The following is a 13,633-nucleotide window of genomic DNA, read 5'->3' on the forward strand; positions in this document are numbered from 1 at the left end:
TGATCTCACTTACATGTGGAATCTTAAAAAGTCAAACTCATAGAAGCAGAGAGTAGAATGATGGTTACCAGGTCTGGGGGGTGAGGAGGACTGGGCAGATGTTGGTCAAAGGATGCAAAATTGCACAGACAGGAGGAATAAGTTCAGGAGATCTATTGTACAACATTGTGACTACCATTAACAACAATGAATTATATACTTGAAAATTGCTAGAGAAGATTTTAAGTGTTCTTACCACACAGAAAAAATGATAAGTATGTGGTAATGCATATATTAACAAGCTGGATTTAGCCATTTCACAGTGTGTACATATTAATATTTCATAATATCACGTTGTATGCTATAATATATGAAGAGTGAGAGAATAGATTACTAGTTTAGTCATGTGAACTTTGAACTTAAATTTGATGACCTAAAGGTAGTTGCAGGTTGGGGGAGAGAGGGAGAGACAGGGAAACCAAGTGAGCAACAGCATAAGGAATCATAAAACAATTTGAGAAGCGTAGGAAGGAATACTGAGTTTGGTTAGTTGCAGATGGAACTGCCTGGATGCAAATAGCTTATGTGCCTATTAAGGATTAGGGGCTAACTAAGAAGGCTACTAAGTCTTCGAAGATACCATATTGCCAAAGAAACCATTAACCCTGGGGCAACAAACTCTCTGTCTGAGCTGTAAAACTATCTTTGGTGCTCCAATCTTCCAAGAAGGGAAGCAGGCTTCAAAGGCAAGCTCTCAAACACCAATTTCAGTTACGGCCAAAAATTATGGCTAAGGAGAAAGCTCCAAGGGAATGGAGTCAGGAGTCACAATGCATGAAGGGCAAAGGAATTCATCTCAGAGAGCAGAATTAGGGCCTCAGCTAGGACTCTTCATTAGGTACAGGTATGAGATTTACAATATGGGCCCAATAGCATTTCAACATTGGTATGGACCAATGACTTTCCAGAGCAGAACATTTGTTGCAGTTATTTTAGTCTGGACTCAGCATTTTACATGGCATAGATATAAGTGTGCGTGGACAGATAACTTGTCCTTTTCGGTCATAGGGTATCAGACCGAGGAGACACAGGTCCTACATCTGGACCTGATGAGGATCAAGTATTGCCAGGAATACTGGCTTTGAGTTGGATTGGATTTTGGGTTGTGTCTCTTGGGAAGGCAATGAGCGTGATCTATATTTGAGAAGAAGAGAGTAAGTAGATATCACCATTTCAAACTGTGGTAGAGTCTGTTAGTGCTCATCAAATATCCATGTGCTCCTTCCACATCTTTTAGCCTTTCTTGCAGGTAGGTTGATGTCATATGACTGGGCTCCGGCCAATGGGGATAAATAGAAAAATGTCCTTGAGATCATTTAATATGATCTTCCAGCTCTCTTTTCCCTTGCTATGATAATCTTAGATGCTACGTGCTTCAGATGCTATAACTACAAGATGGAGGAAGTCTGTGTGACCCACAATGCACTTTGTATAAACAAAAATAAAATGTTGTTGTTAAGCCACTGAGATTTCAGGGTTTATTTGTTCTGCAACATACTCTATCTTATCCAGACTTAAACACCACCTGTCACATATTCTTTGTATCCTTTTCTAAGAGCCATGTTCCTGTGATTTTTTTTCATGGCTATTTCCTTCTTGCTTTATGTCACATTCTCAGAAGGGATCTCTCTGAATACTCCATTGAAAATAGGCATGGTCATCCAAGTCGCTGTCTGGTTTGAGCCTCTTTCTTGTTTCATTTATAGTAGTAATCACAGCTTATTTCTTTTTTCACTTGTTTATTTTTCACTCTCTTTACTAGACAATATGTTTCATTAGAATAGGCAACAAACTTGTCATTTTTAATAATATAGCCCCAGTGTCAACAAAAGTGTCTTTCAATATAAGTGTTTAGAAAGCATTTGTTGAATCAAGAGTAAAATTAACCCTTTTGGACTTCAGTTTTCTTTTTTATTTTTTTGAGATGAAGTATCATTCTATTGTCCAGGCTGGAGTGCAGTGGCATGATCTCAGCTCACTGCAACCCCTGCCTCCTGGGTTCAGGTGATTCTCTTGCCTTAACCTCCTGAGCAGCTGGGAATACAGGTGCCCACCAGCATGCCCGGCTAACTTTTGTATTTTTAGTAGAGATAGGGTTTCACCATGTTGGCCAGGCTGGTCTCAAACTCCTGACCTCAAGTGATCTGCCCACCTTGGCCTCCCAAAGTGCTGGGACTATAGGCATGAGCCACTGTTCCTGGTCTGGACCTAAGTTTTCTTACCTGTAACGTGACGATAGTTTTAGTCTCTACGTTACAGCTTATTTATTTATTTATTTTCTTTTTTGAGTGCTTCTGTGTTTCAGTAGTGGTTTATTCTTGTAACTCAAGTTTACTTGTTGTTAGGTTTCCAAGAAGGGAAATAGAGTTCCTAATATTTCAACATCTATAGTTTAGAGAGAATGATATCAGCAGGGAGCTCATAGTAACTTAGTAATAAAAACTAACTGGATGAGGGCTATTGGTCCAGGAACTTTCTGCAGGATTGTGGCCAGTACTCCTGGTCTTAACCACAGCTGCTGTTCTAAGTGATTCTGATTTAGGACAAGATTTTCCTAAAATTTCCACAATGTGAGATCATCACACATTGACGTCATGAGGGGAAACTCAGGGCTTCTCACCTTGTTGAGTCTCCAAGGAGGTGGAGATGTACAAAGACCAAAACCAATATGGAGTCCTTGGGGACTCTCAAGTGGCCCTTGAGAATGGATCCCTTAGTGAGTGTAACAGAAAGTATAAAACGGAACTGACATTGAGCTCTTTCCTCCCCATGGTGCTTATGCTGGAATATTTATTTGAGTTTTTTTCCTTATTCTTTTCTGGGTCCTTATTTCTTTTCTTGCCCCAACACACACACCCTCAGAAGGGCAAGTATTATCTTGCAGCTTTCAGCTGCCTCCTATGTAGGTCCTTGGATTGCCAAATATGATCAGAGCTTGGGTTAAGAAAATAAGACCATGAAGACAATAAATCAATGAGGCTGTCCTTGTTTTCTGGCCCTTTTAGCTAAGGAGGCAGAAGAATATCTGAGTTCACTTCCAGCCTAGCTCCATTCTGGGGCAGGATGTTAAACAAGCTTAGGACCAAAGGTGAGTTAGTAGTAAATGAGATGCACTTATCTTCAGTGTCTTCTATTTTGTTTAAAAAAGACTTCAGTGTCCTGGTAGCTATTGGTAAAAAAAAAAACAAAAAACAAAAAACCAATAAACAAGGAACTACTTATGTTGAACAAGAAGGCAGATACAACACAAGGAACTTCTCAGAGGATTCCCAAGCCCTTTTTGGAAAAACAGAGGCCCAGATGGAAAGAATATGCCATATACATGGGACAGTAACAAAGCAGACACAAAAGAAATGGAAAAGTGTTTTTCTTGGGTAAAGTAATTTGATAGTTGATGTTTCAAAAAAAATTATTTGAGGAAGTTTTCGTGGAAAATACTGAAAATCTTCTGGATTTCCTTCTAACTATTTAATTAGTTTATTATTGTTTTGTTTAGAATTAAATATTGGTGGGGATGGGACACCATGATATTTTCAGTGCCATGGGCAGCTCGAAGCCTTAATCCAGCTCTGTGAGGACAGGGATGAGTAACAGCAGACAGGAGGTCACGTGCTTTAATGGACCCATGAAAGAGAGACCGGGTTGACAATCCCTTATCTGAGAAATTCTCATGTTTTTTCTGCTTCATTCTAAATTCTTATTGTCCATAATGATTATTACTGATAAATTTTGGTTATCTCCAAAATCATTACCGAAAGTTTGGGTTTTCATAGTGGATGATTGGGGGTAGTCTCTGTGGTTGAGAATTTGTCTTGCTTGAAATGCAGCAATAGTCACCATTTTTACATGGCTTTTTAACCTGTTCACCAGGTTTGCAGTTTTTCCTGCAGTGTCCTCTTATGATCCAGCAAGATTTTCGGATCCTACAGACTGAAAAGAGTAAAGAAAGGTAATTGATTCAAGATATTGATGCTCATAGTCATAACAATTAGAATCACTGTATCTGTAATCCTCATAACAATCCTGTAGACTCAAAAGAATTCATTAAGGAAAATTATGTAAGCAAAGCCAGGTTTGGTATATATCATATTTCTAAGCATTGTACCATCAATGTTCAAGGAACTGGCTAGACAGCAGAAACTGGGAATACTTGGCAAGATTATGTGAAATTAGTTGGATAAAGCAGGCGAATTTATTATTTTATTTTTATTTTTTTGAGATGGAGTCTCACTCTGTCACCCAGGCTGGAGTGCAGTGGCATGATCTTGGCTCACTGCAACCTCCGCCTCCACAGTTGAAGCAATTTTCCTGCCTCAGCCTCCTGAGTAACTAGGATTACAGATGCATGGCACCATGCACAGCTAATTTTTTGTATTTTTTGTAGAGATGGGGTTTCACCACGTTGGCCAGGCTGGTCTTGAACTCCTGACTTCAGGTGATCTGCTCGCCTTGGCCTCCCAAAGTGCTGGGATTGCAGGCGTGAGCCACCGAACCAAGCCAAGCAAGCTAATTTAATTATACCTCGGTTGAATTGTTTATATTTGCCATACCACAAGTATAGGAATTTCAGCTTAAATTGGGTCCACAATTGTCACTTAAAATGTCTTAAAAAGATGATTGCTCTAGGCAGGAGGACACTTTTAGGGGTGATGGATAGGTTTATAGCATAGATTGTGGTGATGATGGTTTCAGGTGTATACTTATCTCCAAATTTATCAAGTTGTATACATTAAATATGTATAGCTTTTTGAATATCAATCATATCTCAACAAAATGTTTTAAAGGACAATTGTTCTATGAGGCAGCAAATGGAAGAAAATCAGCGTTTTAGGTAGTGATCTCAGAATCATAGCTGTAGTAGATTATTTTCTGGTTCTTGAAATTAAGCACACATCACAGCCTCCCCCATGGGCTTGCTAAAACAGGTTGCTGGGTCCACCCCCAGAGTTTCTGACTTAGTAGATTTGAAATGGGACTTAAAAATTTGCGCATTTAACAGGTTTCCAGGTGATGCTGATGCTGCTGGTTGGGAGAATCACACTGAGAACTGCTGTACTATAGAAAAAGTTTATATCTTAGCCAGAATATCCGCACACTAATACATTCTTGAGAGACCACAACCATTTTTAAAATTTATAATTAACATAATAATTGTACATATTTATGGGATACAATGTAATGTTTCCATCCTCAAGGTGGATGGAAATCTGCTTTCTTTTATTTTTGAGAAATGCTTGTAAAAGACATTTGGTCATTTTATAGAAAACATATAGATAAATCACAGAATTTACCAAGTCTCATGGGGTAGAGTACAGGCAATTGACAATTTTTACTTATAGAAGCATCATCACTTAGATACCAAACAACAAAATCTAGCTGTTGATTGTTAAGTTAATATGAATAGTTTTTCTAATGCCACATACTTTAATTAAAAAAGAAAAATAAGTTGGGAAACGCATCTGATATCATTGTCTACTTCATCATGCTTTGATGTTGTATTATTAAAAAGTTCCTGGAGAGTTTTTGGGAACCCTTTGGGAACTGGATTCAGTGCTTAACTAACAATGGCTGAAATTTGTTACCCTATATAACTTCAATGATACCACATATGCTAAATGACTAAAGGATATAGAAGAATCAGTTTGAATGCTGAAAAAAAGGGTAGAAGAAGAACAGTTGAAGGACATCTGGATAAAATTATGTGAAGTACACATCTAGACGCTATATGTAACAAATCTATGCATGAGTTGTAAAATTTAACTTTCAATTGAAGTAAAATATACTTCCAGAAATGTGCAGTAATTATTGGTATATAGCTGGATGAACTGTCTTAGAGAAAACTACTCATGTAACAAGCATTAGAAAACCTCTTCATGACCTCTTCCAGTCATTAGTGTTCCTCTTCCCCTCCAAGGTAATGCTGTCCTGACTTGTAATGCCATGCAATAGGCTGACTGTAAAAAAGGCTCCAATTTTTTATCCCTCCTGGGATCCATGCCCTTTGCTGTATAACTGTATGATGCCCTCCTGTTACAGTCAGAGGGTCTACTGCACCATTTTGCTCTGGGCTCATCCATGAGACTTGCTTGGTAGCAGATGTGATTTCTTATGTAGGCCAAAGTTTATTTACTAATGCGTTAGTTTCTCCCACCCAAGTCCCAACAAGGCCTGACCCTTCTTAACTTCCGAGATCAGACAAGATTTGTCACATTCAGGGTGTTATGGCTGTAGATTAATGTGTTAGTTTCAACATATGAGTTCTTTGCCATTCTCTTCTTGTTAATTTCTAATTTTATTATGTAGGGGAATATAACCTGTATGCTATTCTTTTTTCTTCTTTCTTTTTTGGTATGCTATTCTTTAATGAAGTTTTCTTTGTGGTCTAAAATGTGGGACATTTTTGCAAATTTTTGTATGTGCTCAAAAGAATGCTTACTCTCTGTTGAGCATAGAAATATCTGGATGTAAATATATATCCAAGAAATTCAAGCATATTAAATACATTGGCCAAACCTTCAGTGTGTTGCTCTCAATCAAGTATTAACATTTGGGTTGAAGATCTCCAAATGTTTTCGTTGATTTAACTGTGAAGTGCTGTCATTTGTTGTTTTGCAAATTTGAAAGCTGAAATTATAGTGGCTACTACATTCTTGTAGCTCAATAATAACAAATAATAATAATAATCTTTTAGAGACGGGGTCTCATTCTATTGCCCAGGCTGAAGTGCAGTGGTATGATCATGGTTCACTTGCTGCAGTCCTGACCTCCTGAGCTCTTGCTTCAGCTTCCCAAGTAGCACTAGGACTATTGGTATGCACCACCATGGCCAGCTATTTTTAAAAATTTTTTGTAGAGATGGGGTCTCACTATGTTGCCCAGTCTGGCCTCCAACTCCAGGCCTCATGTCATCCTCCCATGTGGGCTTCCCAAAGTGCTGGGATTACAGGTGTGAGTCACTGCTCAACCTCAAATATTTCTTTATCAGTATATAACCCATCTCTTTGCCAATTATTACACATTTTGTTGTGAATTCTTCTCTGTCACATATTAAGATTGCCACTCCAGTTTTCTTTCTTTCTTTCTTTCTTCAGATAGGGTCTCACTCTGCTGCTCAGGCTGGAGTGCAGTGGCACAATCCCTCCCAGCTCACTGCAACCTCCTCCTGGGCTCAAGTGATCCTGCTACCTCATCCTCCTGAGTAGCTGGGACTACAGGCATGCATCACCATGCCCTACTAATTTTTGTATTTTTTTTTGTAGAGTGGGAGTCTCACCATGTTGCGCAGGTGACTCCAGCTTTCTTTTAGGTTATATTTGCCTAGTGTGGCACATGTGTCTGTGTCATTTAAACAACATGCTATTTGAGCTTTGTCTCATTTGAGGGTGTAAGACTTTATTTAATGAGTTTAACCCACTTACATTTATTGTAAGTAAAATTATATTAGGACTTATTTCTGCTAACTTATTCTATGTTTTCTATTTATTGTAGGTTTTTTTGCTTGCTTACTATTTTCAATTAGGTGGATAAGGTGTCCCTTAGCTGGTATAAAATGTATTCATTTTATTTTTATTCTTATTCTACAAGCAATCTTATAAAGCCCGTGTCCATGATAATCTACCTTTATTGATATTTAAAACTTATCAATAATTATATTTTACTTCTTACCAAACCAAGTACTTTAGCAGTGCTCTTACATTCCTTGGCTTTCTCTCCACTGAGCTTTGCTCATCCCCTCCCTTAACTATGGTGATTATCTAAAATTTATGGGCAATTATTGGATACATTCTTTCTCTCGTTCTAGTCTAATTTTAAAGTCAACTAGAAAATTACAAGTAATTGGTAATTCATACCTTTCATATATCATTTGCAACATCCTTCTGTATTTGTTTCTCTTTTTAATTGAGTTTTTTCTCCAGTCTTTGTGTGGCAAGCATTCTGAGTCCTTCTATGCTTGAGATTATTTTTATTATGCCCCTATATTTAAATAGCAGTGTAAATGGATATAAAATTCTAGGTTAAAAGTTCATTTCCTTCACTATTTAAAGTATTTATTTTTTCTTTCACACAAGCATTACAGTTGAGAAGTTGCCACAACCCAAATTTTTCTAGGTTTGCGTGAAAAAAGTTCATTTTAGTTTTTTAAAGCCTTTATTTTTTTTGCCCTAGAAGGCAAGCAATTTCATCCAGCCATGTATGACCCAAAGGAGACTTAGAAAAGGTGCTCATGGAAAACAAAATTATACGCTTACTCAACCTAGCAAATTGACTTCTAGGAACTTGTTTAGACATTTTTACTCAAGTATATAAAAATATATGTGCAAAGGGACAGTTGCAGTTTTGTTTTATCAAAGATCTAGAAAAATTCCATTTTATGCTCAATAGAGACAAGATGTATAAATTATGATCTGTCCATATGATGGAATAATATGTAACTTCCAGAAGCAATATGGCATATTTTTATGTGCTGACAAGGAAGATGTCTAGAATATATTGCTGAATTAAAAAAATTTTAGAGCAATGTATAGTTACCTTTTTTGATTAAAAACAACTAAAGGTACATATATATTTATATGGATTTATACACACATAGGAACAAAGTTTTAAATATCAGACAGAAGAGGAGAATGATACCTTGTCTAAACATTATTCAGGACTTCATAAACAGTAGTTTCAAAACTCTGGCCATTTGTTTGTGAAATCTCACTGGAAATAATTAACAAAATCACAGACTTTTATGGTTGGAAAGGAGCAGAAAGGCCTGTACTTTCTTCCACATCTCTGCTCTGCAGATACTTTTATCCCAGAATAGCAGTACAGGAACTTCATATGAAGTAATAATAGAACTTAATGTCCAAAAAAGGCCTCAGAACTCATGACTTGGTAGAGATTAGAAAGACAGCTGAAGTCAGGCAGCCCCTCAGTTTGGGTCATTGGGACATTGGAGCAAAGTACCATCTGCAATTTGGAATGCCGAGGCTACAGCTGAGTATGAAATGGAGTTCTCATAAGACATCTTTCCCTAATATATGGTTCCAGGGGTCCTGGCCAGATACACATTCCCAGTATGAGGCCTTAGGTTTGTCCTAGGAGGAAAGCATTCTGATAAATTCAAGCCAATTTCAACCATCCCTGAAAACCCTATCTCAGTGGAGGAAAAGATATTAAGCCTTCCATGGACAGTTCCCCAGGCTACCTCTTTTTCCCTTCTTCCTTGGTTCTGTTTACCTGGGAACATCTGGAACAGGATCAAAAATACAGTAAGAGCCAGTAGCCAGAATTTCATGGTCTGTGGATGAATGTGGTATATCCAGGAGTTGAGAACGTCCTGCAATGGGGCTCTGGACTCAGGTTTTTATTTACTTCCATGGGGTGGGGTCCAAAGCATGAGTCATGGATAATGATGCAAAGAGAGGTATAAAGAGACTTTGGCCCTTTGGCCAGTAGCATTAACTGATTATTCCCCATTCAGAGCTCTGTTCTAGATACACTGAGAGGAGGTAGAAGAATGGAAGAAAAGGTAAAACTGTCATGGAAATATATACAGAGACCATAAACCAGGAAGTCTTCCTTCCTATGGGAGTGTTGGGATCTCTGCTCATAGCTCCTTGTATTCTATCCTAACACTCATCACACTGCATCAGAACCAACTGAAAATGCCTTGTTTCCAGGGCCAGGGGTTTAAACTTAGGGAGCTCAGAAAATAATATTTTAACATTCTATTAATAATATCAATATTTTAATATTCTTTTCTGATACACATATTTTTAACACATTAAAAAATCTTAAATGTGTTAAACACATCTTAATAAACACAGTTTTAGATAATGCATAACATCAGGATTTTTGAAATCAAGTAGATCAGACTTCTGTATTTTACAGATGGCAGCATTAAGGTCAAGAGAGGAGGAGCAACTAGCAGGCAGGAGAGTTGGGGAAAGGATGCTTATAACAGGGCCTGAAATGCCCTCTTCCCAGGGTAGGTGAAGGGTCTTGGGAATGCTGCTTCTGACACAGGAATCCTAGAAAGAGTACAGTCACTTCTTTGAACCCCCAACACACAGTGCAGACTTCACATACAGCTGTCACCCAGGATCCACCTGGTCTTGTTTCTCTTAGGGTTCATTTTCACCCTCTATCAGTCCCTGTGGAGAGGAGTCATATAATCGTATACTTACATGCCTGCTTGCCTGCAGAAGAGCTAATCAAGATTGAGAAGAGGGGCTTCATGTTGTTTTTCTGAATAAATTTCCAGGTGATTTATTTCTTTTGGTTACTTTTGCTTATGATTGATTTCTGGCCTTAATGGATTATGGTCAGAAACAAGGGACTAATAATCTTTGGTTTTGGGAATTTAGTAATTATTTCTTTTTGCCAAAGAACTTGGTTCTTTCATATGATATGGGACAAAGTCCTCTATTAAATTAAGCTTTTCACTCCCTTAATCAATGTAAATATTCCACTTATTTTCTATTTACCTGAAGTATAAAATACTCAGAGAACTATATTAAAATCCCCATGTGATTAAGCATTTAAACAAGTTCTTATATTTTAGTAGTTTTTACATTACATACTTATTTTGTTGCTTTATTTTACGGTGCATACATTTCTGTGTTGCCAAGGCTGGTCTTGAACTCCTGGCCTCAAGCAATCCTCCTGCCTTGGCCTCCTAAAGTGTTGGAATTATAGGCATGAGCCATTGTGCCTGGCCATTGTACTGTGTTTCTTCCAGAATTGCAGATGTGAAGTCTGATGTTAGTTTGATTCTCTTTTCTTTGTTGGTATCTTGTATCTTTTGCCTAGAAGCTTCTGATATTATCCCTTTATCCTGGAAATATATATATATATATATATATATTTTTTTTTTAAAAAGCAATTTGTGTCTATATATGTGCTTTTTCTCATGGGTATTCTTGGGACTTGGTGAATCCTCTCAATCCAAAAACTCATGTCTTCCTTCAGTTCTGAGAAATTTTCTTCTATTTTGTCTCTAATTGTAATTTCTACTTCTTTCCTTCTAATTTTTGAGCTTATTATTTGTAGAGGTGGCATGAAAGTGTTCTTCAAAATACTTTTCCCTCTTTGAGAGTGTAGCAGGTTTTCTCATGAAAGCATGAGGAATGTGCAGAAAGCATTACCCCAGCTAACAATTTTCATTTCATTGTATTTTGTTTTCCATTGTGAAATATCTCTTAAATTTCATCTTTTAGATTACCAATTTGTTGCTACTATGACTATCTTTTATTTCTTTTAATACAATTTAAAACTGACCATAATACTTTAAGTTATAGAAGGTCTTTTTAAAATTATTATCATACTTTATGTTCTGGGGTACATGTGCAGATCATGCAGGATTGTTATATAGATATACACATGCCATGGTGGTTTGCTGCATCCATCCCCCCATCACCTACATTAGGCTTTTCTCCTAATGTTATCCCTCCCCAATCCCCCCACCCCCTGCTATGCCTCCCCCAATCCCCCTCACCCCCCACAGGCCCTGGTGTGTGATGTTCCCCTATAGAAGGTCTTTTTTGTGCTTTATTTCTATTTCCTGGAAAGTCTGTGTTATGTTAAAATTTTAAATTTTCATCCGAGTCTTCTATTCATTTCATTTGAAAGAGGATGTAGTAGGAGTAAACTGCTTTCATCTGCACTTCATGACCCTTTGGGGAACTGCCTCTCGGTGGAGCTGCTAACCACAGGATCATAAGTCCATAACCATTGATGAGGACACATGGGCCGTGGTGAGCAACTTGATCCTGGAGTTAGGATCTTGAGCAGAAACAACTGGGGGTCACATGCCTTTACCCTAGAAGCAAAATTGTGGCCTTCCTGTCTTCAGAAAATGAGATGTGCTCTTTCACTTTGTCTCATATGACAAGGAATTATCTGACCATAAGTCAGTGCAGATTTTGGGCATCTAATACAGGTGAATGACCACAACTACCCCTTCGTTAATAAGTGACAGAGCCAGGATTCCGATCCAAGTCTGCCTGACATCAGAGTTTTTGGTCTTAGCCATTATGTTATACTTTCTGCAAAACACTTATCTTCTTTAAAAAAGAACATTCTCTGTTTGTCCAAGGCAATATTTCCCCTGAGCCTCTTGACACCATTTTCTATTGCTTACTCTGGGTCTTTGTTCCATTAATCACTTCTCATCCCTTTGTATTTTCAACTTCTTGCTCTCTATTAGATTCCTTTCCCCACTAGACATAGTCCCTTCTCTGCTCATTGTCCTGGTCTGGCCTCTGAAGAGTCAAGAGTAGCTGTCATTTAATCATTGTATAACATTGAGTCAATTTTTTTTCTTGGATGAGCCACAGTTTCCTCCTCTGAAAAATAAAGATAAAGATACCTACCTTGTTGTGAGGATTAATCACATTAAAGGCTCAACATATGGCCAAAGATATTATTGTTTTGTTTGTTAGACTATGAAGGCAAAGATGAGTTCCCAAGCATACGTTCTTAAGTAAAAGGGTATTGATGTTGAATTCACCTCCGTCTTGTCTGCAGATGCTAAAGATTACGCCCCATAGCCCAATTCTTCTATCAAAGTCATGGGAGTGAACAGCCAGGGAGCTCCTCTGCCTTTAGTCTTACCATGCTGAGGCTGCTGATACCTGGGGCATGACAAACATTTAATTATCTATTGCTGTATTATAACCAACCCCAATATCTTACTGGCTTAAAACGAAAATATAAATCCATGATCTCTAACAGCTTCTGTGGGTCAGGAATTCAGGAGTGGCTTGGCTGGGTGCTTTTGGCTGTGGGTCTCTTATGAGGTTGCAGTTAGATATTAGTCCTCTGAAGGCTCGACTGGAGCTGCAGGTTCTTCTTCCTCATGGTTGATGAGTTGTTGTTGGTTCTTGGTAGACCTCACAGTTCCTTTCCACATGAACATCCAGAAAAAGTGACTTTCAGGTAGTGAAAATCTCAAGAACTAAGACCCTGAGGTGGAAATAACCTCAGTGCATTTGAGGAACAGAAACATGGCCACTCCCGTTAATCATGTCTACCTCCCTTCTTCATGAATGAACTCACATCACTTTCAGTTAAAGGGTTTCATTCATACTTCAGCTCCTGCCTCAGTGTCTAACACACAACTTTGTCATGGTGCCACATATTCCCTTAGATTAAAATTCTGCTTCAGACTCATCTTACGTATTTCTTGCCCAAGTGCTAGAATCAGTCATTTCTCCAAGGAAACCTGTGTCTTTTACTAGAGAATGCTACTAGAAACCATGTTCTGGAACTAGATACTCCTATTGCTACAGGGATGTCATTGCTTCTAAGCTCTCTCAGCTGACAGAAAAAAGAAATATATATGTGTACATTAACTCATATCCCCAGGGAAAGTAACTTTATTAACTAGTATATGATGCTTATATACCTTTTTGCATTTAGTCTTAGAGACTCCATTCATTTCCCAAGTTAGTCAGGTCAGCTGTTGTCCTTCCAACTCCTTTCAGTGTGATTACTTCTCATACTTGTAACACAGTAAGAGTCTTTTGTCATAGTCTGCCTTCTATCCTGGGATTCCCTGACCTCCTAAACAAGTTTTTTTTTTTTTCTTTTTTTTGAGATGGAG

This window comes from Cebus imitator, unplaced genomic scaffold (assembly GCF_001604975.1).
Source record: "Cebus imitator isolate Cc_AM_T3 unplaced genomic scaffold, Cebus_imitator-1.0 Scaffold18, whole genome shotgun sequence".
Taxonomy (NCBI): Eukaryota; Metazoa; Chordata; class Mammalia; order Primates; family Cebidae; genus Cebus; species Cebus imitator.